Source organism: Leiobunum rupestre, chromosome 1 (assembly GCF_980474605.1).
Source record: "Leiobunum rupestre chromosome 1, qqLeiRupe1.1.hap1, whole genome shotgun sequence".
Lineage (NCBI taxonomy): Eukaryota > Metazoa > Arthropoda > Arachnida > Opiliones > Sclerosomatidae > Leiobunum > Leiobunum rupestre.
Window position 1 is genome coordinate 65,236,125 of NC_143384.1, and position 26,277 is coordinate 65,262,401.

At 42.3% G+C, this 26,277-nt stretch overlaps 55 non-coding genes across 55 annotated transcripts; 27 read left to right on the plus strand and 28 right to left on the minus strand.

The window, feature by feature from the left end:
• Positions 1 to 599: 599 nt before the first annotated feature.
• LOC149965288 (signal recognition particle RNA) lies at positions 600 to 898 on the minus strand. The gene has a single exon (XR_016474166.1).
• Positions 899 to 1,034: 136 nt separating this feature from the next.
• TRNAK-UUU (transfer RNA lysine (anticodon UUU)) lies at positions 1,035 to 1,107 on the plus strand. Its single transcript has one exon. It is a non-coding gene; the product is annotated as a tRNA-Lys (tRNA).
• Positions 1,108 to 1,538: 431 nt separating this feature from the next.
• On the minus strand, positions 1,539 to 1,837 carry LOC149965290 (signal recognition particle RNA). Its single transcript, XR_016473636.1, has one exon.
• A 136-nt stretch (positions 1,838 to 1,973) lies between these two features.
• On the plus strand, positions 1,974 to 2,046 carry TRNAK-UUU (transfer RNA lysine (anticodon UUU)). Its single transcript has one exon. It is a non-coding gene; the product is annotated as a tRNA-Lys (tRNA).
• Positions 2,047 to 2,477: 431 nt separating this feature from the next.
• LOC149965292 (signal recognition particle RNA) lies at positions 2,478 to 2,776 on the minus strand. Its single transcript, XR_016473251.1, has one exon.
• A 136-nt stretch (positions 2,777 to 2,912) lies between these two features.
• Positions 2,913 to 2,985, plus strand: TRNAK-UUU (transfer RNA lysine (anticodon UUU)). Its single transcript has one exon. It is a non-coding gene; the product is annotated as a tRNA-Lys (tRNA).
• A 431-nt stretch (positions 2,986 to 3,416) lies between these two features.
• LOC149965294 (signal recognition particle RNA) lies at positions 3,417 to 3,715 on the minus strand. Its single transcript, XR_016474753.1, has one exon.
• A 136-nt stretch (positions 3,716 to 3,851) lies between these two features.
• On the plus strand, positions 3,852 to 3,924 carry TRNAK-UUU (transfer RNA lysine (anticodon UUU)). The gene has a single exon. It is a non-coding gene; the product is annotated as a tRNA-Lys (tRNA).
• Positions 3,925 to 4,355: 431 nt separating this feature from the next.
• LOC149965296 (signal recognition particle RNA) lies at positions 4,356 to 4,654 on the minus strand. Its single transcript, XR_016474764.1, has one exon.
• Positions 4,655 to 4,790: 136 nt separating this feature from the next.
• Positions 4,791 to 4,863, plus strand: TRNAK-UUU (transfer RNA lysine (anticodon UUU)). The gene has a single exon. It is a non-coding gene; the product is annotated as a tRNA-Lys (tRNA).
• Positions 4,864 to 5,294: 431 nt separating this feature from the next.
• LOC149965298 (signal recognition particle RNA) lies at positions 5,295 to 5,593 on the minus strand. The gene has a single exon (XR_016473824.1).
• Positions 5,594 to 5,729: 136 nt separating this feature from the next.
• TRNAK-UUU (transfer RNA lysine (anticodon UUU)) lies at positions 5,730 to 5,802 on the plus strand. The gene has a single exon. It is a non-coding gene; the product is annotated as a tRNA-Lys (tRNA).
• Positions 5,803 to 6,233: 431 nt separating this feature from the next.
• On the minus strand, positions 6,234 to 6,532 carry LOC149965300 (signal recognition particle RNA). Its single transcript, XR_016472948.1, has one exon.
• A 136-nt stretch (positions 6,533 to 6,668) lies between these two features.
• On the plus strand, positions 6,669 to 6,741 carry TRNAK-UUU (transfer RNA lysine (anticodon UUU)). Its single transcript has one exon. It is a non-coding gene; the product is annotated as a tRNA-Lys (tRNA).
• Positions 6,742 to 7,172: 431 nt separating this feature from the next.
• On the minus strand, positions 7,173 to 7,471 carry LOC149965302 (signal recognition particle RNA). The gene has a single exon (XR_016473826.1).
• Positions 7,472 to 7,607: 136 nt separating this feature from the next.
• Positions 7,608 to 7,680, plus strand: TRNAK-UUU (transfer RNA lysine (anticodon UUU)). Its single transcript has one exon. It is a non-coding gene; the product is annotated as a tRNA-Lys (tRNA).
• A 431-nt stretch (positions 7,681 to 8,111) lies between these two features.
• Positions 8,112 to 8,410, minus strand: LOC149965304 (signal recognition particle RNA). Its single transcript, XR_016472951.1, has one exon.
• A 136-nt stretch (positions 8,411 to 8,546) lies between these two features.
• TRNAK-UUU (transfer RNA lysine (anticodon UUU)) lies at positions 8,547 to 8,619 on the plus strand. Its single transcript has one exon. It is a non-coding gene; the product is annotated as a tRNA-Lys (tRNA).
• A 431-nt stretch (positions 8,620 to 9,050) lies between these two features.
• Positions 9,051 to 9,349, minus strand: LOC149965306 (signal recognition particle RNA). The gene has a single exon (XR_016473145.1).
• Positions 9,350 to 9,485: 136 nt separating this feature from the next.
• TRNAK-UUU (transfer RNA lysine (anticodon UUU)) lies at positions 9,486 to 9,558 on the plus strand. The gene has a single exon. It is a non-coding gene; the product is annotated as a tRNA-Lys (tRNA).
• A 431-nt stretch (positions 9,559 to 9,989) lies between these two features.
• Positions 9,990 to 10,288, minus strand: LOC149965308 (signal recognition particle RNA). The gene has a single exon (XR_016473975.1).
• A 136-nt stretch (positions 10,289 to 10,424) lies between these two features.
• TRNAK-UUU (transfer RNA lysine (anticodon UUU)) lies at positions 10,425 to 10,497 on the plus strand. Its single transcript has one exon. It is a non-coding gene; the product is annotated as a tRNA-Lys (tRNA).
• Positions 10,498 to 10,928: 431 nt separating this feature from the next.
• Positions 10,929 to 11,227, minus strand: LOC149965310 (signal recognition particle RNA). Its single transcript, XR_016474775.1, has one exon.
• A 136-nt stretch (positions 11,228 to 11,363) lies between these two features.
• Positions 11,364 to 11,436, plus strand: TRNAK-UUU (transfer RNA lysine (anticodon UUU)). The gene has a single exon. It is a non-coding gene; the product is annotated as a tRNA-Lys (tRNA).
• Positions 11,437 to 11,867: 431 nt separating this feature from the next.
• LOC149965312 (signal recognition particle RNA) lies at positions 11,868 to 12,166 on the minus strand. Its single transcript, XR_016474797.1, has one exon.
• A 136-nt stretch (positions 12,167 to 12,302) lies between these two features.
• Positions 12,303 to 12,375, plus strand: TRNAK-UUU (transfer RNA lysine (anticodon UUU)). The gene has a single exon. It is a non-coding gene; the product is annotated as a tRNA-Lys (tRNA).
• A 431-nt stretch (positions 12,376 to 12,806) lies between these two features.
• Positions 12,807 to 13,105, minus strand: LOC149965314 (signal recognition particle RNA). The gene has a single exon (XR_016473827.1).
• A 136-nt stretch (positions 13,106 to 13,241) lies between these two features.
• On the plus strand, positions 13,242 to 13,314 carry TRNAK-UUU (transfer RNA lysine (anticodon UUU)). The gene has a single exon. It is a non-coding gene; the product is annotated as a tRNA-Lys (tRNA).
• A 431-nt stretch (positions 13,315 to 13,745) lies between these two features.
• On the minus strand, positions 13,746 to 14,044 carry LOC149965316 (signal recognition particle RNA). Its single transcript, XR_016472954.1, has one exon.
• Positions 14,045 to 14,180: 136 nt separating this feature from the next.
• On the plus strand, positions 14,181 to 14,253 carry TRNAK-UUU (transfer RNA lysine (anticodon UUU)). Its single transcript has one exon. It is a non-coding gene; the product is annotated as a tRNA-Lys (tRNA).
• A 431-nt stretch (positions 14,254 to 14,684) lies between these two features.
• Positions 14,685 to 14,983, minus strand: LOC149965318 (signal recognition particle RNA). Its single transcript, XR_016473103.1, has one exon.
• Positions 14,984 to 15,119: 136 nt separating this feature from the next.
• Positions 15,120 to 15,192, plus strand: TRNAK-UUU (transfer RNA lysine (anticodon UUU)). Its single transcript has one exon. It is a non-coding gene; the product is annotated as a tRNA-Lys (tRNA).
• Positions 15,193 to 15,623: 431 nt separating this feature from the next.
• On the minus strand, positions 15,624 to 15,922 carry LOC149965320 (signal recognition particle RNA). The gene has a single exon (XR_016473978.1).
• Positions 15,923 to 16,058: 136 nt separating this feature from the next.
• On the plus strand, positions 16,059 to 16,131 carry TRNAK-UUU (transfer RNA lysine (anticodon UUU)). The gene has a single exon. It is a non-coding gene; the product is annotated as a tRNA-Lys (tRNA).
• Positions 16,132 to 16,562: 431 nt separating this feature from the next.
• LOC149965322 (signal recognition particle RNA) lies at positions 16,563 to 16,861 on the minus strand. Its single transcript, XR_016472956.1, has one exon.
• A 136-nt stretch (positions 16,862 to 16,997) lies between these two features.
• Positions 16,998 to 17,070, plus strand: TRNAK-UUU (transfer RNA lysine (anticodon UUU)). The gene has a single exon. It is a non-coding gene; the product is annotated as a tRNA-Lys (tRNA).
• Positions 17,071 to 17,501: 431 nt separating this feature from the next.
• On the minus strand, positions 17,502 to 17,800 carry LOC149965324 (signal recognition particle RNA). The gene has a single exon (XR_016473105.1).
• Positions 17,801 to 17,936: 136 nt separating this feature from the next.
• Positions 17,937 to 18,009, plus strand: TRNAK-UUU (transfer RNA lysine (anticodon UUU)). Its single transcript has one exon. It is a non-coding gene; the product is annotated as a tRNA-Lys (tRNA).
• A 431-nt stretch (positions 18,010 to 18,440) lies between these two features.
• On the minus strand, positions 18,441 to 18,739 carry LOC149965326 (signal recognition particle RNA). The gene has a single exon (XR_016473981.1).
• Positions 18,740 to 18,875: 136 nt separating this feature from the next.
• On the plus strand, positions 18,876 to 18,948 carry TRNAK-UUU (transfer RNA lysine (anticodon UUU)). The gene has a single exon. It is a non-coding gene; the product is annotated as a tRNA-Lys (tRNA).
• A 431-nt stretch (positions 18,949 to 19,379) lies between these two features.
• LOC149965328 (signal recognition particle RNA) lies at positions 19,380 to 19,678 on the minus strand. The gene has a single exon (XR_016473161.1).
• Positions 19,679 to 19,814: 136 nt separating this feature from the next.
• TRNAK-UUU (transfer RNA lysine (anticodon UUU)) lies at positions 19,815 to 19,887 on the plus strand. Its single transcript has one exon. It is a non-coding gene; the product is annotated as a tRNA-Lys (tRNA).
• A 431-nt stretch (positions 19,888 to 20,318) lies between these two features.
• LOC149965330 (signal recognition particle RNA) lies at positions 20,319 to 20,617 on the minus strand. Its single transcript, XR_016474940.1, has one exon.
• A 136-nt stretch (positions 20,618 to 20,753) lies between these two features.
• Positions 20,754 to 20,826, plus strand: TRNAK-UUU (transfer RNA lysine (anticodon UUU)). The gene has a single exon. It is a non-coding gene; the product is annotated as a tRNA-Lys (tRNA).
• Positions 20,827 to 21,257: 431 nt separating this feature from the next.
• On the minus strand, positions 21,258 to 21,556 carry LOC149965332 (signal recognition particle RNA). The gene has a single exon (XR_016474951.1).
• A 136-nt stretch (positions 21,557 to 21,692) lies between these two features.
• TRNAK-UUU (transfer RNA lysine (anticodon UUU)) lies at positions 21,693 to 21,765 on the plus strand. Its single transcript has one exon. It is a non-coding gene; the product is annotated as a tRNA-Lys (tRNA).
• Positions 21,766 to 22,197: 432 nt separating this feature from the next.
• On the minus strand, positions 22,198 to 22,496 carry LOC149965334 (signal recognition particle RNA). Its single transcript, XR_016474654.1, has one exon.
• Positions 22,497 to 22,632: 136 nt separating this feature from the next.
• Positions 22,633 to 22,705, plus strand: TRNAK-UUU (transfer RNA lysine (anticodon UUU)). The gene has a single exon. It is a non-coding gene; the product is annotated as a tRNA-Lys (tRNA).
• Positions 22,706 to 23,136: 431 nt separating this feature from the next.
• LOC149965336 (signal recognition particle RNA) lies at positions 23,137 to 23,435 on the minus strand. Its single transcript, XR_016473983.1, has one exon.
• Positions 23,436 to 23,571: 136 nt separating this feature from the next.
• On the plus strand, positions 23,572 to 23,644 carry TRNAK-UUU (transfer RNA lysine (anticodon UUU)). The gene has a single exon. It is a non-coding gene; the product is annotated as a tRNA-Lys (tRNA).
• A 431-nt stretch (positions 23,645 to 24,075) lies between these two features.
• On the minus strand, positions 24,076 to 24,374 carry LOC149965338 (signal recognition particle RNA). Its single transcript, XR_016473162.1, has one exon.
• A 136-nt stretch (positions 24,375 to 24,510) lies between these two features.
• On the plus strand, positions 24,511 to 24,583 carry TRNAK-UUU (transfer RNA lysine (anticodon UUU)). The gene has a single exon. It is a non-coding gene; the product is annotated as a tRNA-Lys (tRNA).
• Positions 24,584 to 25,014: 431 nt separating this feature from the next.
• On the minus strand, positions 25,015 to 25,313 carry LOC149965340 (signal recognition particle RNA). Its single transcript, XR_016474962.1, has one exon.
• A 136-nt stretch (positions 25,314 to 25,449) lies between these two features.
• TRNAK-UUU (transfer RNA lysine (anticodon UUU)) lies at positions 25,450 to 25,522 on the plus strand. The gene has a single exon. It is a non-coding gene; the product is annotated as a tRNA-Lys (tRNA).
• A 431-nt stretch (positions 25,523 to 25,953) lies between these two features.
• Positions 25,954 to 26,252, minus strand: LOC149965342 (signal recognition particle RNA). The gene has a single exon (XR_016472880.1).
• Positions 26,253 to 26,277: the final 25 nt, after the last annotated feature.

Sequence of the window (26,277 nt, forward strand, 5' to 3'; positions counted from 1 at the left end):
GTCCCTAACGAAATATGGTTAAAATGTTATATTAACTGGAGAGAATAAATGTCCCGTCCATTACCACATTTTTCATGAAGATAGAATACGGCAGAGCCCGGATAGCTCTTTCGGTAGAGCGTTAGGCTTTTAACCTAACGGTCCTGGGTTCGAGCCCCAGTTCGGGCGGGAAAATGTAGCGATTTTTTATTCGTTGCCGGTTTTATAACTAACGGCAATGTAACGTCTTTTCCGCTTTGAGAAACGCTCAATTTGCTTAGTCTGGAGAACCTTAAACAAATCATTTAACGGTCCGGGGTAGAGCCGCAGCTTGAAAGTCGTTCCTTTAATTTGAACTTAAGAAACGTTCGACCGATCTAATTAAGGATTTATTCGTGACCTTGGAAAAAAACGGAACTTATGTAATTCGAAATCCAAAAATTAAACTATTTACCGACGTTCGTCTGGCATTGATAGAGATGACAATTGGTCACTGTCACCAACATTATTTATCGTCGGCGATAATGGAATTTTTAAAAAAAAGTTTTGTTTTCAAAAAATATTCCCGTTTTTTTCTTTTTCATAGCAACTCTTTTTCATGTTAGTTTAAACAAAAGCCAAAAGAATCGAGTTTGACTTTCTTGGGTGGTCTGATAATCAGACCCTGCTCTTAAACGCAACCCTATGACGGTTTTCCGCGGGTACTTTTGCTTGCTGCATTTCTGCCCTAAGCCGCTACGTACCTCGTTAAGAAACCTGGTTCACTTCGAGCTCCCCCGAGCGCACCATATTGACGGTAAACTTCGAGCGGACGTTAAATCTCCACAGCGTGATGATCATCAGAGTCTCCACCCTCACACCATCCTCGAATTCCGACTTCCAAGACGCTGGATTACAAGAGGACGCCACTCCTCCCAGTCAACGACGCTTCTCGAGTTGCGACCTTTCAATCGTTAGAACGTCCCTAACGAAATATGGTTAAAATGTTATATTAACTGGAGAGAATAAATGTCCCGTCCATTACCACATTTTTCATGAAGATAGAATACGGCAGAGCCCGGATAGCTCAGTCGGTAGAGCGTTAGGCTTTTAACCTAACGGTCCTGGGTTCGAGCCCCACTTCGGGCGGGTAAATGTAGCGATTTCTTATTCGTTGTCAGTTTTATAACTAACGGCAATGTAACGTCTTTTCCGCTTTGAGAAACGCTCAATTTGCTTAGTCTGGAGAACCTTAAACAAATCATTTAACGGTCCGGGGTAGAGCCGCAGCTTGAAAGCCGTTCCTTTAATTTGAACTTAAGAAACGTTCGGCCGATCTGATTAAGGATATATTCGTGACCTTGAAAAAAAACGGAAGTTATGTAATTCGAAATCCAAAAATTAAACTATTTATCGACGTTCGTCTGGCATTGATAGAGATGACAATTGGTCACTGTCACCAACATTATTTATCGTCGGCGATAATGGAATTTTTAAAAAAAAGTTTTGTTTTCAAAAAATATTCCCGTTTTTTTCTTTTTCATAGCAACTCTTTTTCATGTTAGTTTAAACAAAAGCCAAAAGAATCGAGTTTGACTTTCTTGGGTGGTCTGATAATCAAACCCTGCTCTTAAACGCAACCCTACGACGGTTTTCCGCGGGTACTTTTGCTTGCTGCATTTCTGCCCTAAGCCGCTACGTACCTCGTTAAGAAACCTGGTTCACTTCGAGCTCCCCCGAGCGCACCATATTGACGGTAAACTTCGAGCGGACGTTAAATCTCCACAGCGTGATGATCATCAGAGTCTCCACCCTCACACCATCCTCGAATTCCGACTTCCAAGACGCTGGATTACAAGAGGACGCCACTCCTCCCAGTCAACGACGCTTCTCGAGTTGCGACCTTTCAATCGTTAGAACGTCCCTAACGAAATATGGTTAAAATGTTATATTAACTGGAGAGAATAAATGTTCCGTCCATTACCACATTTTTCATGAAGATAAAATACGGCAGAGCCCGGATAGCTCAGTCGGTAGAGCGTTAGGCTTTTAACCTAACGGTCCTGGGTTCGAGCCCCAGTTCGGGCGGGTAAATGTAGCGATTTTTTATTCGTTGTCAGTTTTATAACTAACGGCAATGTAACGTCTTTTCCGCTTTGAGAAACGCTCAATTTGCTTAGTCTGGAGAACCTTAAACAAATCATTTAACGGTCCGGGGTAGAGCCGCAGCTTGAAAGCCGTTCCTTTAATTTGAACTTAAGAAACGTTTGGCCGATCTGATTAAGGATATATTCGTGACCTTGAAAAAAAACGGAAGTTATGTAATTCGAAATCCAAAAATTAAACTATTTACCGACGTTCGTCTGGCATTGATAGAGATGACAATTTGTCACTGTCACCAACATTATTTATCGTCGGCGATAATGGAATTTTTAAAAAAAAGTTTTGTTTTCAAAAAATATTCCCGTTTTTTTCTTTTTCATAGCAACTCTTTTTCATGTTAGTTTAAACAAAAGCCGAAAGAATCGAGTTTGACTTTCTTGGGTGGTCTGATAATCAAACCCTGCTCTTAAACGCAACCCTACGACGGTTTTCCGCGGGTACTTTTGCTTGCTGCATTTCTGCCCTAAGCCGCTACGTGACTCGTTAAGAAACCTGGTTCACTTCGAGCTCCCCCGAGCGCACCATATTGACGGTAAACTTTGAGCGGACGTTAAATCTCCACAGCGTGATGATCATCAGAGTCTCCACCCTCACACCATCCTCGAATTCCGACTTCCAAGACGCTGGTTTACAAGAGGACGCCACTCCTCCCAGTCAACGACGCTTCTCGAGTTGCGACCTTTCAATCGTTAGAACGTCCCTAACGAAATATGGTTAAAATGTTATATTAACTGGAGAGAATAAATGTCCCGTCCATTACCACATTTTTCATGAAGATAGAATACGGCAGAGCCCGGATAGCTCAGTCGGTAGAGCGTTAGGCTTTTAACCTAACGGTCCTGGGTTCGAGCCCCAGTTCGGGCGGGTAAATGTAGCGATTTTTTATTCGTTGCCGGTTTTATAACTAACGGCAATGTAACGTCTTTTCCGCTTTGAGAAACGCTCAATTTGCTTAGTCTGGAGAACCTTAAACAAATCATTTAACGGTCCGGGGTAGAGCCGCAGCTTGAAAGTCGTTCCTTTAATTTGAACTTAAGAAACGTTCGACCGATCTGATTAAGGATTTATTCGTGACCTTGGAAAAAAACGGAACTTATGTAATTCGAAATCCAAAAATTAAACTATTTACCGACGTTCGTCTGGCATTGATAGAGATGACAATTGGTCACTGTCACCAACATTATTTATCGTCGGCGATAATGGAATTTTTTAAAAAAAGTTTTGTTTTCAAAAAATATTCCCGTTTTTTTCTTTTTCATAGCAACTCTTTTTCATGTTAGTTTAAACAAAAGCCAAAAGAATCGAGTTTGACTTTCTTGGGTGGTCTGATAATCAGACCCTGCTCTTAAACGCAACCCTATGACGGTTTTCCGCGGGTACTTTTGCTTGCTGCATTTCTGCCCTAAGCCGCTACGTACCTCGTTAAGAAACCTGGTTCACTTCGAGCTCCCCCGAGCGCACCATATTGACGGTAAACTTCGGGCGGACGTTAAATCTCCACAGCGTGATGATCATCAGAGTCTCCACCCTCACACCATCCTCGAATTCCGACTTCCAAGACGCTGGATTACAAGAGGACGCCACTCCTCCCAGTCAACGACGCTTCTCGAGTTGCGACCTTTCAATCGTTAGAACGTCCCTAACGAAATATGGTTAAAATGTTATATTAACTGGAGAGAATAAATGTCCCGTCCATTACCACATTTTTCATGAAGATAGAATACGGCAGAGCCCGGATAGCTCAGTCGGTAGAGCGTTAGGCTTTTAACCTAACGGTCCTGGGTTCGAGCCCCAGTTCGGGCGGGTAAATGTAGCGATTTTTTATTCGTTGCCGGTTTTATAACTAACGGCAATGTAACGTCTTTTCCGCTTTGAGAAACGCTCAATTTGCTTAGTCTGGAGAACCTTAAACAAATCATTTAACGGTCCGGGGTAGAGCCGCAGCTTGAAAGTCGTTCCTTTAATTTGAACTTAAGAAACGTTCGACCGATCTGATTAAGGATTTATTCGTGACCTTGGAAAAAAACGGAACTTATGTAATTCGAAATCCAAAAATTAAACTATTTACCGACGTTCGTCTGGCATTGATAGAGATGACAATTGGTCACTGTCACCAACATTATTTATCGTCGGCGATAATGGAATTTTTAAAAAAAAGTTTTGTTTTCAAAAAATATTCCCGTTTTTTTCTTTTTCATAGCAACTCTTTTTCATGTTAGTTTAAACAAAAGCCAAAAGAATCGAGTTTGACTTTCTTGGGTGGTCTGATAATCAGACCCTGCTCTTAAACGCAACCCTATGACGGTTTTCCGCGGGTACTTTTGCTTGCTGCATTTCTGCCCTAAGCCGCTACGTACCTCGTTAAGAAACCTGGTTCACTTCGAGCTCCCCCGAGCGCACCATATTGACGGTAAACTTCGGGCGGACGTTAAATCTCCACAGCGTGATGATCATCAGAGTCTCCACCCTCACACCATCCTCGAATTCCGACTTCCAAGACGCTGGATTACAAGAGGACGCCACTCCTCCCAGTCAACGACGCTTCTCGAGTTGCGACCTTTCAATCGTTAGAACGTCCCTAACGAAATATGGTTAAAATGTTATATTAACTGGAGAGAATAAATGTCCCGTCCATTACCACATTTTTCATGAAGATAGAATACCGCAGAGCCCGGATAGCTCAGTCGGTAGAGCGTTAGGCTTTTAACCTAACGGTCCTGGGTTCGAGCCCCAGTTCGGGCGGGTAAATGTAGCGATTTTTTATTCGTTGCCGGTTTTATAACTAACGGCAATGTAACGTCTTTTCCGCTTTGAGAAACGCTCAATTTGCTTAGTCTGGAGAACCTTAAACAAATCATTTAACGGTCCGGGGTAGAGCCGCAGCTTGAAAGTCGTTCCTTTAATTTGAACTTAAGAAACGTTCGACCGATCTGATTAAGGATTTATTCGTGACCTTGGAAAAAAACGGAACTTATGTAATTCGAAATCCAAAAATTAAACTATTTACCGACGTTCGTCTGGCATTGATAGAGATGACAATTGGTCACTGTCACCAACATTATTTATCGTCGGCGATAATGGAATTTTTTAAAAAAAGTTTTGTTTTCAAAAAATATTCCCGTTTTTTTCTTTTTCATAGCAACTCTTTTTCATGTTAGTTTAAACAAAAGCCAAAAGAATCGAGTTTGACTTTCTTGGGTGGTCTGATAATCAGACCCTGCTCTTAAACGCAACCCTATGACGGTTTTCCGCGGGTACTTTTGCTTGCTGCATTTCTGCCCTAAGCCGCTACGTACCTCGTTAAGAAACCTGGTTCACTTCGAGCTCCCCCGAGCGCACCATATTGACGGTAAACTTCGTGCGGACGTTAAATCTCCACAGCGTGATGATCATCAGAGTCTCCACCCTCACACCATCCTCGAATTCCGACTTCCAAGACGCTGGATTACAAGAGGACGCCACTCCTCCCAGTCAACGACGCTTCTCGAGTTGCGACCTTTCAATCGTTAGAACGTCCCTAACGAAATATGGTTAAAATGTTATATTAACTGGAGAGAATAAAAGTCCCGTCCATTACCACATTTTTCATGAAGATAGAATACGGCAGAGCCCGGATAGCTCAGTCGGTAGAGCGTTAGGCTTTTAACCTAACGGTCCTGGGTTCGAGCCCCAGTTCGGGCGGGTAAATGTAGCGATTTTTTATTCGTTGCCGGTTTTATAACTAACGGCAATGTAACGTCTTTTCCGCTTTGAGAAACGCTCAATTTGCTTAGTCTGGAGAACCTTAAACAAATCATTTAACGGTCCGGGGTAGAGCCGCAGCTTGAAAGTCGTTCCTTTAATTTGAACTTAAGAAACGTTCGACCGATCTAATTAAGGATTTATTCGTGACCTTGGAAAAAAACGGAACTTATGTAATTCGAAATCCAAAAATTAAACTATTTACCGACGTTCGTCTGGCATTGATAGAGATGACAATTGGTCACTGTCACCAACATTATTTATCGTCGGCGATAATGGAATTTTTAAAAAAAAGTTTTGTTTTCAAAAAATATTCCCGTTTTTTTCTTTTTCATAGCAACTCTTTTTCATGTTAGTTTAAACAAAAGCCAAAAGAATCGTGTTTGACTTTCTTGGGTGGTCTGATAATCAAACCCTGCTCTTAAACGCAACCCTACGACGGTTTTCCGCGGGTACTTTTGCTTGCTGCATTTCTGCCCTAAGCCGCTACGTACCTCGTTAAGAAACCTGGTTCACTTCGAGCTCCCCCGAGCGCACCATATTGACGGTAAACTTCGAGCGGACGTTAAATTTCCACAGCGTGATGATCATCAGAGTCTCCAACCTCACACCATCCTCGAATTCCGACTTCCAAGACGCTGGATTACAAGAGGACGCCACTCCTCCCAGTCAACGACGCTTCTCGAGTTGCGACCTTTCAATCGTTAGAACGTCCCTAACGAAATATGGTTAAAATGTTATATTAACTGGAGATAATAAATGTTTCGTCCATTACCACATTTTTCATGAAGATAGAATACGGCAGAGCCCGGATAGCTCAGTCGGTAGAGCGTTAGGCTTTTAACCTAACGGTCCTGGGTTCGAGCCCCAGTTCGGGCGGGTAAATGTAGCGATTTTTTATTCGTTGTCAGTTTTATAACTAACGGCAATGTAACGTCTTTTCCGCTTTGAGAAACGCTCAATTTGCTTAGTCTGGAGAACCTTAAACAAATCATTTAACGGTCCGGGGTAGAGCCGCAGCTTGAAAGCCGTTCCTTTAATTTGAACTTAAGAAACGTTCGGCCGATCTGATTAAGGATATATTCGTGACCTTGAAAAAAAACGGAAGTTATGTAATTCGAAATCCAAAAATTAAACTATTTACCGACGTTCGTCTGGCATTGATAGAGATGACAATTGGTCACTGTCACCAACATTATTTATCGTCGGCGATAATGGAATTTTTTAAAAAAAGTTTTGTTTTCAAAAAATATTCCCGTTTTTTTCTTTTTCATAGCAACTCTTTTTCATGTTAGTTTAAACAAAAGCCAAAAGAATCGAGTTTGACTTTCTTGGGTGGTCTGATAATCAGACCCTGCTCTTAAACGCAACCCTATGACGGTTTTCCGCGGGTACTTTTGCTTGCTGCATTTCTGCCCTAAGCCGCTACGTACCTCGTTAAGAAACCTGGTTCACTTCGAGCTCCCCCGAGCGCACCATATTGACGGTAAACTTCGTGCGGACGTTAAATCTCCACAGCGTGATGATCATCAGAGTCTCCACCCTCACACCATCCTCGAATTCCGACTTCCAAGACGCTGGATTACAAGAGGACGCCACTCCTCCCAGTCAACGACGCTTCTCGAGTTGCGACCTTTCAATCGTTAGAACGTCCCTAACGAAATATGGTTAAAATGTTATATTAACTGGAGAGAATAAAAGTCCCGTCCATTACCACATTTTTCATGAAGATAGAATACGGCAGAGCCCGGATAGCTCAGTCGGTAGAGCGTTAGGCTTTTAACCTAACGGTCCTGGGTTCGAGCCCCAGTTCGGGCGGGTAAATGTAGCGATTTTTTATTCGTTGCCGGTTTTATAACTAACGGCAATGTAACGTCTTTTCCGCTTTGAGAAACGCTCAATTTGCTTAGTCTGGAGAACCTTAAACAAATCATTTAACGGTCCGGGGTAGAGCCGCAGCTTGAAAGTCGTTCCTTTAATTTGAACTTAAGAAACGTTCGACCGATCTAATTAAGGATTTATTCGTGACCTTGGAAAAAAACGGAACTTATGTAATTCGAAATCCAAAAATTAAACTATTTACCGACGTTCGTCTGGCATTGATAGAGATGACAATTGGTCACTGTCACCAACATTATTTATCGTCGGCGATAATGGAATTTTTAAAAAAAAGTTTTGTTTTCAAAAAATATTCCCGTTTTTTTCTTTTTCATAGCAACTCTTTTTCATGTTAGTTTAAACAAAAGCCAAAAGAATCGTGTTTGACTTTCTTGGGTGGTCTGATAATCAAACCCTGCTCTTAAACGCAACCCTACGACGGTTTTCCGCGGGTACTTTTGCTTGCTGCATTTCTGCCCTAAGCCGCTACGTACCTCGTTAAGAAACCTGGTTCACTTCGAGCTCCCCCGAGCGCACCATATTGACGGTAAACTTCGAGCGGACGTTAAATTTCCACAGCGTGATGATCATCAGAGTCTCCAACCTCACACCATCCTCGAATTCCGACTTCCAAGACGCTGGATTACAAGAGGACGCCACTCCTCCCAGTCAACGACGCTTCTCGAGTTGCGACCTTTCAATCGTTAGAACGTCCCTAACGAAATATGGTTAAAATGTTATATTAACTGGAGATAATAAATGTTTCGTCCATTACCACATTTTTCATGAAGATAGAATACGGCAGAGCCCGGATAGCTCAGTCGGTAGAGCGTTAGGCTTTTAACCTAACGGTCCTGGGTTCGAGCCCCAGTTCGGGCGGGTAAATGTAGCGATTTTTTATTCGTTGTCAGTTTTATAACTAACGGCAATGTAACGTCTTTTCCGCTTTGAGAAACGCTCAATTTGCTTAGTCTGGAGAACCTTAAACAAATCATTTAACGGTCCGGGGTAGAGCCGCAGCTTGAAAGCCGTTCCTTTAATTTGAACTTAAGAAACGTTCGGCCGATCTGATTAAGGATATATTCGTGACCTTGAAAAAAAACGGAAGTTATGTAATTCGAAATCCAAAAATTAAACTACTTACCGACGTTCGTCTGGCATTGATAGAGATGACAATTGGTCACTGTCACCAACATTATTTATCGTCGGCGATAATGGAATTTTTAAAAAAAAGTTTTGTTTTCAAAAAATATTCCCGTTTTTTTCTTTTTCATAGCAACTCTTTTTCATGTTAGTTTAAACAAAAGCCAAAAGAATCGAGTTTGACTTTCTTGGGTGGTCTGATTATCAAACCCTGCTCTTAAACGCAACCCTACGACGGTTTTCCGCGGGTACTTTTGCTTGCTGCATTTCTGCCCTAAGCCGCTACGTACCTCGTTAAGAAACCTGGTTCACTTCGAGCGCCCCCGAGCGCACCATATTGACGGTAAACTTCGAGCGGACGTTAAATCTCCACAGCGTGATGAACATCAGAGTCTCCAACCTCACACCATCCTCGAATTCCGACTTCCAAGACGCTGGATTACAAGAGGACGCCACTCCTCCCAGTCAACGACGCTTCTCGAGTTGCGACCTTTCAATCGTTAGAACGTCCCTAACGAAATATGGTTAAAATGTTATATTAACTGGAGATAATAAATGTCTCGTCCATTACCACATTTTTCATGAAGATAGAATACGGCAGAGCCCGGATAGCTCAGTCGGTAGAGCGTTAGGCTTTTAACCTAACGGTCCTGGGTTCGAGCCCCAGTTCGGGCGGGTAAATGTAGCGATTTCTTATTCGTTGTCAGTTTTATAACTAACGGCAATGTAACGTCTTTTCCGCTTTGAGAAACGCTCAATTTGCTTAGTCTGGAGAACCTTAAACAAATCATTTAACGGTCCGGGGTAGAGCCGCAGCTTGAAAGCCGTTCCTTTTATTTGAACTTAAGAAACGTTCGGCCGATCTGATTAAGGATATATTCGTGACCTTGAAAAAAAACGGAAGTTATGTAATTCGAAATCCAAAAATTAAACTATTTACCGACGTTCGTCTGGCATTGATAGAGATGACAATTGGTCACTGTCACCAACATTATTTATCGTCGGCGATAATGGAATTTTTAAAAAAAAGTTTTGTTTTCAAAAAATATTCCCGTTTTTTTCTTTTTCATAGCAACTCTTTTTCATGTTAGTTTAAACAAAAGCCAAAAGAATCGAGTTTGACTTTCTTGGGTGGTCTGATAATCAAACCCTGCTCTTAAACGCAACCCTACGACGGTTTTCCGCGGGTACTTTTGCTTGCTGCATTTCTGCCCTAAGCCGCTACGTACCTCGTTAAGAAACCTGGTTCACTTCGAGCTCCCCCGAGCGCACCATATTGACGGTAAACTTCGAGCGGACGTTAAATCTCCACAGCGTGATGATCATCAGAGTCTCCAACCTCACACCATCCTCGAATTCCGACTTCCAAGACGCTGGATTACAAGAGGACGCCACTCCTCCCAGTCAACGACGCTTCACGAGTTGCGACCTTTCAAACGTTAGAACGTCCCTAACGAAATATGGTTAAAATGTTATATTAACTGGAGAGAATAAATGTCTCGTCCATTACCACATTTTTCATGAAGATAGAATACGGCAGAGCCCGGATAGCTCAGTCGGTAGAGCGTTAGGCTTTTAACCTAACGGTCCTGGGTTCGAGCCCCAGTTCGGGCGGGTAAATGTAGCGATTTTTTATTCGTTGTCAGTTTTATAACTAACGGCAATGTAACGTCTTTTCCGCTTTGAGAAACGCTCAATTTGCTTAGTCTGGAGAACCTTAAACAAATCATTTAACGGTCCGGGGTAGAGCCGCAGCTTGAAAGTCGTTCCTTTAATTTGAACTTAAGAAACGTTCGACCGATCTGATTAAGGATTTATTCGTGACCTTGGAAAAAAACGGAACTTATGTAATTCGAAATCCAAAAATTAAACTATTTACCGACGTTCGTCTGGCATTGATAGAGATGACAATTGGTCACTGTCACCAACATTATTTATCGTCGGCGATAATGGAATTTTTTAAAAAAAGTTTTGTTTTCAAAAAATATTCCCGTTTTTTTCTTTTTCATAGCAACTCTTTTTCATGTTAGTTTAAACAAAAGCCAAAAGAATCGAGTTTGACTTTCTTGGGTGGTCTGATAATCAGACCCTGCTCTTAAACGCAACCCTATGACGGTTTTCCGCGGGTACTTTTGCTTGCTGCATTTCTGCCCTAAGCCGCTACGTACCTCGTTAAGAAACCTGGTTCACTTCGAGCTCCCCCGAGCGCACCATATTGACGGTAAACTTCGGGCGGACGTTAAATCTCCACAGCGTGATGATCATCAGAGTCTCCACCCTCACACCATCCTCGAATTCCGACTTCCAAGACGCTGGATTACAAGAGGACGCCACTCCTCCCAGTCAACGACGCTTCTCGAGTTGCGACCTTTCAATCGTTAGAACGTCCCTAACGAAATATGGTTAAAATGTTATATTAACTGGAGAGAATAAATGTCCCGTCCATTACCACATTTTTCATGAAGATAGAATACGGCAGAGCCCGGATAGCTCAGTCGGTAGAGCGTTAGGCTTTTAACCTAACGGTCCTGGGTTCGAGCCCCAGTTCGGGCGGGTAAATGTAGCGATTTTTTATTCGTTGCCGGTTTTATAACTAACGGCAATGTAACGTCTTTTCCGCTTTGAGAAACGCTCAATTTGCTTAGTCTGGAGAACCTTAAACAAATCATTTAACGGTCCGGGGTAGAGCCGCAGCTTGAAAGTCGTTCCTTTAATTTGAACTTAAGAAACGTTCGACCGATCTGATTAAGGATTTATTCGTGACCTTGGAAAAAAACGGAACTTATGTAATTCGAAATCCAAAAATTAAACTATTTACCGACGTTCGTCTGGCATTGATAGAGATGACAATTGGTCACTGTCACCAACATTATTTATCGTCGGCGATAATGGAATTTTTAAAAAAAAGTTTTGTTTTCAAAAAATATTCCCGTTTTTTTCTTTTTCATAGCAACTCTTTTTCATGTTAGTTTAAACAAAAGCCAAAAGAATCGAGTTTGACTTTCTTGGGTGGTCTGATAATCAGACCCTGCTCTTAAACGCAACCCTATGACGGTTTTCCGCGGGTACTTTTGCTTGCTGCATTTCTGCCCTAAGCCGCTACGTACCTCGTTAAGAAACCTGGTTCACTTCGAGCTCCCCCGAGCGCACCATATTGACGGTAAACTTCGGGCGGACGTTAAATCTCCACAGCGTGATGATCATCAGAGTCTCCACCCTCACACCATCCTCGAATTCCGACTTCCAAGACGCTGGATTACAAGAGGACGCCACTCCTCCCAGTCAACGACGCTTCTCGAGTTGCGACCTTTCAATCGTTAGAACGTCCCTAACGAAATATGGTTAAAATGTTATATTAACTGGAGAGAATAAATGTCCCGTCCATTACCACATTTTTCATGAAGATAGAATACCGCAGAGCCCGGATAGCTCAGTCGGTAGAGCGTTAGGCTTTTAACCTAACGGTCCTGGGTTCGAGCCCCAGTTCGGGCGGGTAAATGTAGCGATTTTTTATTCGTTGCCGGTTTTATAACTAACGGCAATGTAACGTCTTTTCCGCTTTGAGAAACGCTCAATTTGCTTAGTCTGGAGAACCTTAAACAAATCATTTAACGGTCCGGGGTAGAGCCGCAGCTTGAAAGTCGTTCCTTTAATTTGAACTTAAGAAACGTTCGACCGATCTGATTAAGGATTTATTCGTGACCTTGGAAAAAAACGGAACTTATGTAATTCGAAATCCAAAAATTAAACTATTTACCGACGTTCGTCTGGCATTGATAGAGATGACAATTGGTCACTGTCACCAACATTATTTATCGTCGGCGATAATGGAATTTTTTAAAAAAAGTTTTGTTTTCAAAAAATATTCCCGTTTTTTTCTTTTTCATAGCAACTCTTTTTCATGTTAGTTTAAACAAAAGCCAAAAGAATCGAGTTTGACTTTCTTGGGTGGTCTGATAATCAGACCCTGCTCTTAAACGCAACCCTATGACGGTTTTCCGCGGGTACTTTTGCTTGCTGCATTTCTGCCCTAAGCCGCTACGTACCTCGTTAAGAAACCTGGTTCACTTCGAGCTCCCCCGAGCGCACCATATTGACGGTAAACTTCGTGCGGACGTTAAATCTCCACAGCGTGATGATCATCAGAGTCTCCACCCTCACACCATCCTCGAATTCCGACTTCCAAGACGCTGGATTACAAGAGGACGCCACTCCTCCCAGTCAACGACGCTTCTCGAGTTGCGACCTTTCAATCGTTAGAACGTCCCTAACGAAATATGGTTAAAATGTTATATTAACTGGAGAGAATAAAAGTCCCGTCCATTACCACATTTTTCATGAAGATAGAATACGGCAGAGCCCGGATAGCTCAGTCGGTAGAGCGTTAGGCTTTTAACCTAACGGTCCTGGGTTCGAGCCCCAGTTCGGGCGGGTAAATGTAGCGATTTTTTATTCGTTGCCGGTTTTATAACTAACGGCAATGTAACGTCTTTTCCGCTTTGAGAAACGCTCAATTTGCTTAGTCTGGAGAACCTTAAACAAATCATTTAACGGTCCGGGGTAGAGCCGCAGCTTGAAAGTCGTTCCTTTAATTTGAACTTAAGAAACGTTCGACCGATCTAATTAAGGATTTATTCGTGACCTTGGAAAAAAACGGAACTTATGTAATTCGAAATCCAAAAATTAAACTATTTACCGACGTTCGTCTGGCATTGATAGAGATGACAATTGGTCACTGTCACCAACATTATTTATCGTCGGCGATAATGGAATTTTTAAAAAAAAGTTTTGTTTTCAAAAAATATTCCCGTTTTTTTCTTTTTCATAGCAACTCTTTTTCATGTTAGTTTAAACAAAAGCCAAAAGAATCGTGTTTGACTTTCTTGGGTGGTCTGATAATCAAACCCTGCTCTTAAACGCAACCCTACGACGGTTTTCCGCGGGTACTTTTGCTTGCTGCATTTCTGCCCTAAGCCGCTACGTACCTCGTTAAGAAACCTGGTTCACTTCGAGCTCCCCCGAGCGCACCATATTGACGGTAAACTTCGAGCGGACGTTAAATTTCCACAGCGTGATGATCATCAGAGTCTCCAACCTCACACCATCCTCGAATTCCGACTTCCAAGACGCTGGATTACAAGAGGACGCCACTCCTCCCAGTCAACGACGCTTCTCGAGTTGCGACCTTTCAATCGTTAGAACGTCCCTAACGAAATATGGTTAAAATGTTATATTAACTGGAGATAATAAATGTTTCGTCCATTACCACATTTTTCATGAAGATAGAATACGGCAGAGCCCGGATAGCTCAGTCGGTAGAGCGTTAGGCTTTTAACCTAACGGTCCTGGGTTCGAGCCCCAGTTCGGGCGGGTAAATGTAGCGATTTTTTATTCGTTGTCAGTTTTATAACTAACGGCAATGTAACGTCTTTTCCGCTTTGAGAAACGCTCAATTTGCTTAGTCTGGAGAACCTTAAACAAATCATTTAACGGTCCGGGGTAGAGCCGCAGCTTGAAAGCCGTTCCTTTAATTTGAACTTAAGAAACGTTCGGCCGATCTGATTAAGGATATATTCGTGACCTTGAAAAAAAACGGAAGTTATGTAATTCGAAATCCAAAAATTAAACTACTTACCGACGTTCGTCTGGCATTGATAGAGATGACAATTGGTCACTGTCACCAACATTATTTATCGTCGGCGATAATGGAATTTTTAAAAAAAAGTTTTGTTTTCAAAAAATATTCCCGTTTTTTTCTTTTTCATAGCAACTCTTTTTCATGTTAGTTTAAACAAAAGCCAAAAGAATCGAGTTTGACTTTCTTGGGTGGTCTGATTATCAAACCCTGCTCTTAAACGCAACCCTACGACGGTTTTCCGCGGGTACTTTTGCTTGCTGCATTTCTGCCCTAAGCCGCTACGTACCTCGTTAAGAAACCTGGTTCACTTCGAGCGCCCCCGAGCGCACCATATTGACGGTAAACTTCGAGCGGACGTTAAATCTCCACAGCGTGATGATCATCAGAGTCTCCAACCTCACACCATCCTCGAATTCCGACTTCCAAGACGCTGGATTACAAGAGGACGCCACTCCTCCCAGTCAACGACGCTTCTCGAGTTGCGACCTTTCAATCGTTAGAACGTCCCTAACGAAATATGGTTAAAATGTTATATTAACTGGAGATAATAAATGTCTCGTCCATTACCACATTTTTCATGAAGATAGAATACGGCAGAGCCCGGATAGCTCAGTCGGTAGAGCGTTAGGCTTTTAACCTAACGGTCCTGGGTTCGAGCCCCAGTTCGGGCGGGTAAATGTAGCGATTTCTTATTCGTTGTCAGTTTTATAACTAACGGCAATGTAACGTCTTTTCCGCTTTGAGAAACGCTCAATTTGCTTAGTCTGGAGAACCTTAAACAAATCATTTAACGGTCCGGGGTAGAGCCGCAGCTTGAAAGCCGTTCCTTTTATTTGAACTTAAGAAACGTTCGGCCGATCTGATTAAGGATATATTCGTGACCTTGAAAAAAAACGGAAGTTATGTAATTCGAAATCCAAAAATTAAACTATTTACCGACGTTCGTCTGGCATTGATAGAGATGACAATTGGTCACTGTCACCAACATTATTTATCGTCGGCGATAATGGAATTTTTAAAAAAAAGTTTTGTTTTCAAAAAATATTCCCGTTTTTTTCTTTTTCATAGCAACTCTTTTTCATGTTAGTTTAAACAAAAGCCAAAAGAATCGAGTTTGACTTTCTTGGGTGGTCTGATAATCAAACCCTGCTCTTAAACGCAACCCTACGACGGTTTTCCGCGGGTACTTTTGCTTGCTGCATTTCTGCCCTAAGCCGCTACGTACCTCGTTAAGAAACCTGGTTCACTTCGAGCTCCCCCGAGCGCACCATATTGACGGTAAACTTCGAGCGGACGTTAAATCTCCACAGCGTGATGATCATCAGAGTCTCCAACCTCACACCATCCTCGAATTCCGACTTCCAAGACGCTGGATTACAAGAGGACGCCACTCCTCCCAGTCAACGACGCTTCACGAGTTGCGACCTTTCAAACGTTAGAACGTCCCTAACGAAATATGGTTAAAATGTTATATTAACTGGAGAGAATAAATGTCTCGTCCATTACCACATTTTTCATGAAGATAGAATACGGCAGAGCCCGGATAGCTCAGTCGGTAGAGCGTTAGGCTTTTAACCTAACGGTCCTGGGTTCGAGCCCCAGTTCGGGCGGGTAAATGTAGCGATTTTTTATTCGTTGTCAGTTTTATAACTAACGGCAATGTAACGTCTTTTCCGCTTTGAGAAACGCTCAATTTGCTTAGTCTGGAGAACCTTAAACAAATCATTTAACGGTCCGGGGTAGAGCCGCAGCTTGAAAGTCGTTCCTTTAATTTGAACTTAAGAAACGTTCGACCGATCTAATTAAGGATTTATTCGTGACCTTGGAAAAAAACGGAACTTATGTAATTCGAAATCCAAAAATTAAACTATTTACCGACGTTCGTCTGGCATTGATAGAGATGACAATTGGTCACTGTCACCAACATTATTTATCGTCGGCGATAATGGAATTTTTAAAAAAAAGTTTTGTTTTCAAAAAATATTCCCGTTTTTTTCTTTTTCATAGCAACTCTTTTTCATGTTAGTTTAAACAAAAGCCAAAAGAATCGTGTTTGACTTTCTTGGGTGGTCTGATAATCAAACCCTGCTCTTAAACGCAACCCTACGACGGTTTTCCGCGGGTACTTTTGCTTGCTGCATTTCTGCCCTAAGCCGCTACGTACCTCGTTAAGAAACCTGGTTCACTTCGAGCTCCCCCGAGCGCACCATATTGACGGTAAACTTCGAGCGGACGTTAAATTTCCACAGCGTGATGATCATCAGAGTCTCCAACCTCACACCATCCTCGAATTCCGACTTCCAAGACGCTGGATTACAAGAGGACGCCACTCCTCCCAGTCAACGACGCTTCTCGAGTTGCGACCTTTCAATCGTTAGAACGTCCCTAACGAAATATGGTTAAAATGTTATATTAACTGGAGATAATAAATGTTTCGTCCATTACCACATTTTTCATGAAGATAGAATACGGCAGAGCCCGGATAGCTCAGTCGGTAGAGCGTTAGGCTTTTAACCTAACGGTCCTGGGTTCGAGCCCCAGTTCGGGCGGGTAAATGTAGCGATTTTTTATTCGTTGTCAGTTTTATAACTAACGGCAATGTAACGTCTTTTCCGCTTTGAGAAACGCTCAATTTGCTTAGTCTGGAGAACCTTAAACAAATCATTTAACGGTCCGGGGTAGAGCCGCAGCTTGAAAGCCGTTCCTTTAATTTGAACTTAAGAAACGTTCGGCCGATCTGATTAAGGATATATTCGTGACCTTGAAAAAAAACGGAAGTTATGTAATTCGAAATCCAAAAATTAAACTACTTACCGACGTTCGTCTGGCATTGATAGAGATGACAATTGGTCACTGTCACCAACATTATTTATCGTCGGCGATAATGGAATTTTTAAAAAAAAGTTTTGTTTTCAAAAAATATTCCCGTTTTTTTCTTTTTCATAGCAACTCTTTTTCATGTTAGTTTAAACAAAAGCCAAAAGAATCGAGTTTGACTTTCTTGGGTGGTCTGATTATCAAACCCTGCTCTTAAACGCAACCCTACGACGGTTTTCCGCGGGTACTTTTGCTTGCTGCATTTCTGCCCTAAGCCGCTACGTACCTCGTTAAGAAACCTGGTTCACTTCGAGCGCCCCCGAGCGCACCATATTGACGGTAAACTTCGAGCGGACGTTAAATCTCCACAGCGTGATGATCATCAGAGTCTCCAACCTCACACCATCCTCGAATTCCGACTTCCAAGACGCTGGATTACAAGAGGACGCCACTCCTCCCAGTCAACGACGCTTCTCGAGTTGCGACCTTTCAATCGTTAGAACGTCCCTAACGAAATATGGTTAAAATGTTATATTAACTGGAGATAATAAATGTCTCGTCCATTACCACATTTTTCATGAAGATAGAATACGGCAGAGCCCGGATAGCTCAGTCGGTAGAGCGTTAGGCTTTTAACCTAACGGTCCTGGGTTCGAGCCCCAGTTCGGGCGGGTAAATGTAGCGATTTCTTATTCGTTGTCAGTTTTATAACTAACGGCAATGTAACGTCTTTTCCGCTTTGAGAAACGCTCAATTTGCTTAGTCTGGAGAACCTTAAACAAATCATTTAACGGTCCGGGGTAGAGCCGCAGCTTGAAAGCCGTTCCTTTTATTTGAACTTAAGAAACGTTCGGCCGATCTGATTAAGGATATATTCGTGACCTTGAAAAAAAACGGAAGTTATGTAATTCGAAATCCAAAAATTAAACTATTTACCGACGTTCGTCTGGCATTGATAGAGATGACAATTGGTCACTGTCACCAACATTATTTATCGTCGGCGATAATGGAATTTTTAAAAAAAAGTTTTGTTTTCAAAAAATATTCCCGTTTTTTTCTTTTTCATAGCAACTCTTTTTCATGTTAGTTTAAACAAAAGCCAAAAGAATCGAGTTTGACTTTCTTGGGTGGTCTGATAATCAAACCCTGCTCTTAAACGCAACCCTACGACGGTTTTCCGCGGGTACTTTTGCTTGCTGCATTTCTGCCCTAAGCCGCTACGTACCTCGTTAAGAAACCTGGTTCACTTCGAGCTCCCCCGAGCGCACCATATTGACGGTAAACTTCGAGCGGACGTTAAATCTCCACAGCGTGATGATCATCAGAGTCTCCAACCTCACACCATCCTCGAATTCCGACTTCCAAGACGCTGGATTACAAGAGGACGCCACTCCTCCCAGTCAACGACGCTTCACGAGTTGCGACCTTTCAAACGTTAGAACGTCCCTAACGAAATATGGTTAAAATGTTATATTAACTGGAGAGAATAAATGTCTCGTCCATTACCACATTTTTCATGAAGATAGAATACGGCAGAGCCCGGATAGCTCAGTCGGTAGAGCGTTAGGCTTTTAACCTAACGGTCCTGGGTTCGAGCCCCAGTTCGGGCGGGTAAATGTAGCGATTTTTTATTCGTTGTCAGTTTTATAACTAACGGCAATGTAACGTCTTTTCCGCTTTGAGAAACGCTCAATTTGCTTAGTCTGGAGAACCTTAAACAAATCATTTAACGGTCCGGGGTAGAGCCGCAGCTTGAAAGCCGTTCCTTTAATTTGAACTTAAGAAACGTTCGGCCGATCTGATTAAGGATATATTCGTGACCTTGAAAAAAAACGGAAGTTATGTAATTCGAAATCCAAAAATTAAACTACTTACCGACGTTCGTCTGGCATTGATAGAGATGACAATTGGTCACTGTCACCAACATTATTTATCGTCGGCGATAATGGAATTTTTTAAAAAAAGTTTTGTTTTCAAAAAATATTCCCGTTTTTTTCTTTTTCATAGCAACTCTTTTTCATGTTAGTTTAAACAAAAGCCAAAAGAATCGAGTTTGACTTTCTTGGGTGGTCTGATAATCAAACCCTGCTCTTAAACGCAACCCTACGACGGTTTTCCGCGGGTACTTTTGCTTGCTGCATTTCTGCCCTAAGCCGCTACGTACCTCGTTAAGAAACCTGGTTCACTTCGAGCGCCCCCGAGCGCACCATATTGACGGTAAACTTCGAGCGGACGTTAAATCTCCACAGCGTGATGATCATCAGAGTCTCCAACCTCACACCATCCTCGAATTCCGACTTCCAAGACGCTGGATTACAAGAGGACGCCACTCCTCCAAGTCAACGACGCTTCTCGAGTTGCGACCTTTCAATCGTTAGAACGTCCCTAACGAAATATGGTTAAAATGTTATATTAACTGGAGATAATAAATGTCTCGTCCATTACCACATTTTTCATGAAGATAGAATACGGCAGAGCCCGGATAGCTCAGTCGGTAGAGCTTTAGGCTTTTAACCTAACGGTCCTGGGTTCGAGCCCCAGTTCGGGCGGGTAAATGTAGCGATTTCTTATTCGTTGTCAGTTTTATAACTAACGGCAATGTAACGTCTTTTCCGCTTTGAGAAACGCTCAATTTGCTTAGTCTGGAGAACCTTAAACAAATCATTTAACGGTCCGGGGTAGAGCCGCAGCTTGAAAGCCGTTCCTTTAATTTGAACTTAAGAAACGTTCGGCCGATCTGATTAAGGATATATTCGTGACCTTGAAAAAAAACGGAAGTTATGTAATTCGAAATCCAAAAATTAAACTATTTACCGACGTTCGTCTGGCATTGATAGAGATGACAATTGGTCACTGTCACCAACATTATTTATCGTCGGCGATAATGGAATTTTTTAAAAAAAGTTTTGTTTTCAAAAAATATTCCCGTTTTTTTCTTTTTCATAGCAACTCTTTTTCATGTTAGTTTAAACAAAAGCCAAAAGAATCGAGTTTGACTTTCTTGGGTGGTCTGATAATCAAACCCTGCTCTTAAACGCAACCCTACGACGGTTTTCCGCGGGTACTTTTGCTTGCTGCATTTCTGCCCTAAGCCGCTACGTACCTCGTTAAGAAACCTGGTTCACTTCGAGCGCCCCCGAGCGCACCATATTGACGGTAAACTTCGAGCGGACGTTAAATCTCCACAGCGTGATGATCATCAGAGTCTCCAACCTCACACCATCCTCGAATTCCGACTTCCAAGACGCTGGATTACAAGAGGACGCCACTCCTCCCAGTCAACGACGCTTCACGAGTTGCGACCTTTCAAACGTTAGAACGTCCCTAACGAAATATGGTTAAAATGTTATATTAACTGGAGAGAATAAATGTCTCGTCCATTACCACATTTTTCATGAAGATAGAATACGGCAGAGCCCGGATAGCTCAGTCGGTAGAGCGTTAGGCTTTTAACCTAACGGTCCTGGGTTCGAGCCCCAGTTCGGGCGGGTAAATGTAGCGATTTTTTATTCGTTGTCAGTTTTATAACTAACGGCAATGTAACGTCTTTTCCGCTTTGAGAAACGCTCAATTTGCTTAGTCTGGATAACCTTAAACAAATCATTTAACGGTCCGGGGTAGAGCCGCAGCTTGAAAGCCGTTCCTTTAATTTGAACTTAAGAAACGTTCGGCCGATCTGATTAAGGATATATTCGTGACCTTGAAAAAAAACGGAAGTTATGTAATTCGAAATCCAAAAATTAAACTATTTACCGACGTTCGTCTGGCATTGATAGAGATGACAATTGGTCACTGTCACCAACATTATTTATCGTCGGCGATAATGGAATTTTTTAAAAAAAGTTTTGTTTTCAAAAAATATTCCCGTTTTTTTCTTTTTCATAGCAACTCTTTTTCATGTTAGTTTAAACAAAAGCCAAAAGAATCGAGTTTGACTTTCTTGGGTGGTCTGATAATCAAACCCTGCTCTTAAACGCAACCCTACGACGGTTTTCCGCGGGTACTTTTGCTTGCTGCATTTCTGCCCTAAGCCGCTACGTACCTCGTTAAGAAACCTGGTTCACTTCGAGCGCCCCCGAGCGCACCATATTGACGGTAAACTTCGAGCGGACGTTAAATCTCCACAGCGTGATGATCATCAGAGTCTCCAACCTCACACCATCCTCGAATTCCGACTTCCAAGACGCTGGATTACAAGAGGACGCCACTCCTCCCAGTCAACGACGCTTCACGAGTTGCGACCTTTCAAACGTTAGAACGTCCCTAACGAAATATGGTTAAAATGTTATATTAACTGGAGAGAATAAATGTCTCGTCCATTACCACATTTTTCATGAAGATAGAATACGGCAGAGCCCGGATAGCTCAGTCGGTAGAGCGTTAGGCTTTTAACCTAACGGTCCTGGGTTCGAGCCCCAGTTCGGGCGGGTAAATGTAGCGATTTTTTATTCGTTGTCAGTTTTATAACTAACGGCAATGTAACGTCTTTTCCGCTTTGAGAAACGCTCAATTTGCTTAGTCTGGATAACCTTAAACAAATCATTTAACGGTCCGGGGTAGAGCCGCAGCTTGAAAGCCGTTCCTTTAATTTGAACTTAAGAAACGTTCGGCCGATCTGATTAAGGATATATTCGTGACCTTGAAAAAAAACGGAAGTTATGTAATTCGAAATCCAAAAATTAAACTATTTACCGACGTTCGTCTGGCATTGATAGAGATGACAATTGGTCACTGTCACCAACATTATTTATCGTCGGCGATAATGGAATTTTTTAAAAAAAAGTTTTGTTTTCAAAAAATATTCCCGTTTTTTTCTTTTTCATAGCAACTCTTTTTCATGTTAGTTTAAACAAAAGCCAAAAGAATCGAGTTTGACTTTCTTGGGTGGTCTGATAATCAAACCCTGCTCTTAAACGCAACCCTACGACGGTTTTCCGCGGGTACTTTTGCTTGCTGCATTTCTGCCCTAAGCCGCTACGTACCTCGTTAAGAAACCTGGTTCACTTCGAGCTCCCCCGAGCGCACCATATTGACGGTAAACTTCGAGCGGACGTTAAATTTCCACAGCGTGATGATCATCAGAGTCTCCAACCTCACACCATCCTCGAATTCCGACTTCCAAGACGCTGGATTACAAGAGGACGCCACTCCTCCCAGTCAACGACGCTTCTCGAGTTGCGACCTTTCAATCGTTAGAACGTCCCTAACGAAATATGGTTAAAATGTTATATTAACTGGAGATAATAAATGTCTCGTCCATTACCACATTTTTCATGAAGATAGAATACGGCAGAGCCCGGATAGCTCAGTCGGTAGAGCGTTAGGCTTTTAACCTAACGGTCCTGGGTTCGAGCCCCAGTTCGGGCGGGTAAATGTAGCGATTTCTTATTCGTTGTCAGTTTTATAACTAACGGCAATGTAACGTCTTTTCCGCTTTGAGAAACGCTCAATTTGCTTAGTCTGGAGAACCTTAAACAAATCATTTAACGGTCCGGGGTAGAGCCGCAGCTTGAAAGCCGTTCCTTTTATTTGAACTTAAGAAACGTTCGGCCGATCTGATTAAGGATATATTCGTGACCTTGAAAAAAAACGGAAGTTATGTAATTCGAAATCCAAAAATTAAACTATTTACCGACGTTCGTCTGGCATTGATAGAGATGACAATTGGTCACTGTCACCAACATTATTTATCGTCGGCGATAATGGAATTTTTAAAAAAAAGTTTTGTTTTCAAAAAATATTCCCGTTTTTTTCTTTTTCATAGCAACTCTTTTTCATGTTAGTTTAAACAAAAGCCAAAAGAATCGAGTTTGACTTTCTTGGGTGGTCTGATAATCAAACCCTGCTCTTAAACGCAACCCTACGACGGTTTTCCGCGGGTACTTTTGCTTGCTGCATTTCTGCCCTAAGCCGCTACGTACCTCGTTAAGAAACCTGGTTCACTTCGAGCTCCCCCGAGCGCACCATATTGACGGTAAACTTCGAGCGGACGTTAAATCTCCACAGCGTGATGATCATCAGAGTCTCCAACCTCACACCATCCTCGAATTCCGACTTCCAAGACGCTGGATTACAAGAGGACGCCACTCCTCCCAGTCAACGACGCTTCACGAGTTGCGACCTTTCAAACGTTAGAACGTCCCTAACGAAATATGGTTAAAATGTTATATTAACTGGAGAGAATAAATGTCTCGTCCATTACCACATTTTTCATGAAGATAGAATACGGCAGAGCCCGGATAGCTCAGTCGGTAGAGCGTTAGGCTTTTAACCTAACGGTCCTGGGTTCGAGCCCCAGTTCGGGCGGGTAAATGTAGCGATTTTTTATTCGTTGTCAGTTTTATAACTAACGGCAATGTAACGTCTTTTCCGCTTTGAGAAACGCTCAATTTGCTTAGTCTGGAGAACCTTAAACAAATCATTTAACGGTCCGGGGTAGAGCCGCAGCTTGAAAGCCGTTCCTTTAATTTGAACTTAAGAAACGTTCGGCCGATCTGATTAAGGATATATTCGTGACCTTGAAAAAAAACGGAAGTTATGTAATTCGAAATCCAAAAATTAAACTACTTACCGACGTTCGTCTGGCATTGATAGAGATGACAATTGGTCACTGTCACCAACATTATTTATCGTCGGCGATAATGGAATTTTTTAAAAAAAGTTTTGTTTTCAAAAAATATTCCCGTTTTTTTCTTTTTCATAGCAACTCTTTTTCATGTTAGTTTAAACAAAAGCCAAAAGAATCGAGTTTGACTTTCTTGGGTGGTCTGATAATCAAACCCTGCTCTTAAACGCAACCCTACGACGGTTTTCCGCGGGTACTTTTGCTTGCTGCATTTCTGCCCTAAGCCGCTACGTACCTCGTTAAGAAACCTGGTTCACTTCGAGCGCCCCCGAGCGCACCATATTGACGGTAAACTTCGAGCGGACGTTAAATCTCCACAGCGTGATGATCATCAGAGTCTCCAACCTCACACCATCCTCGAATTCCGACTTCCAAGACGCTGGATTACAAGAGGACGCCACTCCTCCAAGTCAACGACGCTTCTCGAGTTGCGACCTTTCAATCGTTAGAACGTCCCTAACGAAATATGGTTAAAATGTTATATTAACTGGAGATAATAAATGTCTCGTCCATTACCACATTTTTCATGAAGATAGAATACGGCAGAGCCCGGATAGCTCAGTCGGTAGAGCTTTAGGCTTTTAACCTAACGGTCCTGGGTTCGAGCCCCAGTTCGGGCGGGTAAATGTAGCGATTTCTTATTCGTTGTCAGTTTTATAACTAACGGCAATGTAACGTCTTTTCCGCTTTGAGAAACGCTCAATTTGCTTAGTCTGGAGAACCTTAAACAAATCATTTAACGGTCCGGGGTAGAGCCGCAGCTTGAAAGCCGTTCCTTTAATTTGAACTTAAGAAACGTTCGGCCGATCTGATTAAGGATATATTCGTGACCTTGAAAAAAAACGGAAGTTATGTAATTCGAAATCCAAAAATTAAACTATTTACCGACGTTCGTCTGGCATTGATAGAGATGACAATTGGTCACTGTCACCAACATTATTTATCGTCGGCGATAATGGAATTTTTTAAAAAAAGTTTTGTTTTCAAAAAATATTCCCGTTTTTTTCTTTTTCATAGCAACTCTTTTTCATGTTAGTTTAAACAAAAGCCAAAAGAATCGAGTTTGACTTTCTTGGGTGGTCTGATAATCAAACCCTGCTCTTAAACGCAACCCTACGACGGTTTTCCGCGGGTACTTTTGCTTGCTGCATTTCTGCCCTAAGCCGCTACGTACCTCGTTAAGAAACCTGGTTCACTTCGAGCGCCCCCGAGCGCACCATATTGACGGTAAACTTCGAGCGGACGTTAAATCTCCACAGCGTGATGATCATCAGAGTCTCCAACCTCACACCATCCTCGAATTCCGACTTCCAAGACGCTGGATTACAAGAGGACGCCACTCCTCCCAGTCAACGACGCTTCACGAGTTGCGACCTTTCAAACGTTAGAACGTCCCTAACGAAATATGGTTAAAATGTTATATTAACTGGAGAGAATAAATGTCTCGTCCATTACCACATTTTTCATGAAGATAGAATACGGCAGAGCCCGGATAGCTCAGTCGGTAGAGCGTTAGGCTTTTAACCTAACGGTCCTGGGTTCGAGCCCCAGTTCGGGCGGGTAAATGTAGCGATTTTTTATTCGTTGTCAGTTTTATAACTAACGGCAATGTAACGTCTTTTCCGCTTTGAGAAACGCTCAATTTGCTTAGTCTGGATAACCTTAAACAAATCATTTAACGGTCCGGGGTAGAGCCGCAGCTTGAAAGCCGTTCCTTTAATTTGAACTTAAGAAACGTTCGGCCGATCTGATTAAGGATATATTCGTGACCTTGAAAAAAAACGGAAGTTATGTAATTCGAAATCCAAAAATTAAACTATTTACCGACGTTCGTCTGGCATTGATAGAGATGACAATTGGTCACTGTCACCAACATTATTTATCGTCGGCGATAATGGAATTTTTTAAAAAAAGTTTTGTTTTCAAAAAATATTCCCGTTTTTTTCTTTTTCATAGCAACTCTTTTTCATGTTAGTTTAAACAAAAGCCAAAAGAATCGAGTTTGACTTTCTTGGGTGGTCTGATAATCAAACCCTGCTCTTAAACGCAACCCTACGACGGTTTTCCGCGGGTACTTTTGCTTGCTGCATTTCTGCCCTAAGCCGCTACGTACCTCGTTAAGAAACCTGGTTCACTTCGAGCGCCCCCGAGCGCACCATATTGACGGTAAACTTCGAGCGGACGTTAAATCTCCACAGCGTGATGATCATCAGAGTCTCCAACCTCACACCATCCTCGAATTCCGACTTCCAAGACGCTGGATTACAAGAGGACGCCACTCCTCCCAGTCAACGACGCTTCACGAGTTGCGACC